This window comes from Bison bison, unplaced genomic scaffold (genome assembly GCF_000754665.1).
Source record: "Bison bison bison isolate TAMUID 2011002044 unplaced genomic scaffold, Bison_UMD1.0 scf7180017864180, whole genome shotgun sequence".
Taxonomy (NCBI): domain Eukaryota; kingdom Metazoa; phylum Chordata; class Mammalia; order Artiodactyla; family Bovidae; genus Bison; species Bison bison.
This window is the reverse complement of record NW_011494752.1, coordinates 8,668,837-8,671,045: the sequence shown is the minus strand read 5'-3', so window position 1 is coordinate 8,671,045 and position 2,209 is coordinate 8,668,837. Positions and strand designations below refer to the sequence as shown.

Genomic DNA, 2,209 nt, shown 5'->3' with positions numbered 1-2,209 from the left:
GGCCAAAGTATTGGAGTTTCAGCTTCAGGATCAGTCCTTCCAATGAATATTCAGGACTGATTTCCTTTAGGATTGACTGGTTTGATCTCCTTACAGTGCAAGGGACTCTCCAGCATCTTCAACACCACAGTTCAAAAGCATCAATTCTTTGGCACTCAGCTTTCTTTATAGTCCAACTCTCACATCCATACATGACTATTGGAAAAACCATAGCTTTGACTAGACAGACCTTTGTTGGTAAGTAATGTCTCTGCTTTTTAATATGCTGTCTAGGTTGGTCATAGCTTTTCTTCAAAGGAGTAAGTGTCTTTTAATTTCATGGCTGCAGTCACCATCTGCAGTGATTTTGGAGCCCAAAAAATAAAGTCTGTCACTGTTTCCACTGTTTCCCCATCTATTTGCCATAAAGTGATGGGACCGGATGCGATGATCTTAGTTTTCTGAATGTTGAGTTTTAAGCCAACTTTTTCACTCTCCTTTTTCACTTTCATCAAGAGGGTCTTTAGTTCTTCGCTTTCTGCCATAAGGGTGGTGTCATCCGCATATCTGAGGTTACTGGCCTGTGTCCCTGAGTGGGGTGCAAAGTGGGGTGACGCTGAGACATCACCGTGGATGTGCCAGGATCCCATGGCGAGCATGTGGGATGCCAGATTGGCCAGGAAGGGGAGGGGCAGCTCCAGTCCAATTCTCAGAATTAAGGACACTTTGCAGCCAGGAAGCCCTGGAGCCCTCTTCCAGGGCCTGCAGGGCGGGGAGGTCTTGGGGAGCAGCCAGAAGAGGGGGCAGTGTGGGGAGCCCTGTTGGTCAACTCATGACTCATGGCCCATGGCCCACTGCCCACTAGTCCCCCACTAAGACAGCTGAGAAGAAATCCTTCTATAGTCCCCCTCTTTTCCAAGGAAAAGGTCTCTGGGGCTCTGAGGAGCTGGGCATGGGCAGACAAGAGGCCTTGAACATGCAGGACTCACCCAGAAGTGTCGTTTGCTGTAGTGGAACCCCTGCCAGCTCTTGCTGGGTGGCTTCAGAGGGTGCAGGGGCTCCAGGCCTTCAGCACCAGGGAGTCCATGGGACCAGCCATACCCTCCCCACCCCTGCCCCGAGCTGCAGGCAGAGTGTCCCGTGATGTGAGAAGTGGGGTCAAACATGGTTAACCCAATGCCTCCAGGGTGCTGCCTCGGTGGATTTCAGGGACAGAGGGGACCAGAGAAGCTCACAGGCCACTGTAGCCTGCTGTTGCTCAACTCCCATTTTTCAAGAAAAGCCAGGGATGCAGCCTTCAGTGAAATGTACACTTGACAATGAACTCAGAATCAGAACCCGCCTGTACTTGGATGTGGTGTCAGTTGATGCCTCACTCTTCCTGTAAGCCCCAGCCCTCACTGAGTTCCTGAGGCTCTTCCCTGGCCGGTGTACCCCCAGAGCAGCTCAGAGAGGGCTTCAAATGATTTGTCCAGTACACAGCAGAAGCCAAACTGGCATGAGAACACAGGGTCATCCAAGACCAGAACCAGCCATGTCAATGGCCATCTGGTTCCATTATGACCAGATGGAGAGCTGGGAGGAACCCAGTGCTCCCTGCAGGCTCTCTGCTGCCTCGGCCACAAGCTAGACAGGTCCCAGCTCAGCTACTGCAAAATGAAGCACGAAAGGGCAGGCCAGGGGCAGGGGGGCTCAAGGAGTGGGGAGGGGTCTGCGTAGCCTGTGAGGCAATGCCCAGTGCCAGCAGCCCTGGCAGCTCCCGAGCTTGCCCCGCCACCCGCCCCTGAGTTCCGGCATCAAGGACATGGCTCGGCCCTGCCTGCGCTGGACACCTGCCCCAAACGGCTCTGAACCCACAGACGATGCCCCTGTGCCTCTCAGACGCCCACAGCGGCAAGGAGCAGAGACGAGACCTGCCTCTCAGGTGGACCCGGCGGGACGCCGGCTCTGGGCGGGGCGGCGCGGGCGGGGCGGCGCGAGCTGGGCGCAGGGTCGGTCGGAAGGCGCACGTGGTACAGCCGCCGGGAGCCGGGCGTTGACGCCACGTCACCCCACCAGGGCCCCGCGCCCATTGGCTGCGCCTCGGGCCGGGCGGGCTCGTCCGGCCGGCGCCCCCGCGGCTCCCGGCGCGCGTCCCCTCCGCCTGTCTCTGCTCACCTGTGAAATGGGATGCTGTCCTCCGGGAAGAAAAGGGTTAAGCGGAAGCGCGCAGCTGCGGCGCGGCAGCAGA

The 2,209-nt window shown here is 57.1% G+C and overlaps 1 protein-coding gene across 1 annotated transcript in view; it reads left to right on the top strand.

Moving 5' to 3' along the window:
* The window catches only part of SREBF1 (sterol regulatory element binding transcription factor 1), an 18,531-nt gene that overhangs the window by 326 nt on the left and 15,996 nt on the right, over nt 1–2,209 (top strand). The window lies entirely within an intron of this gene.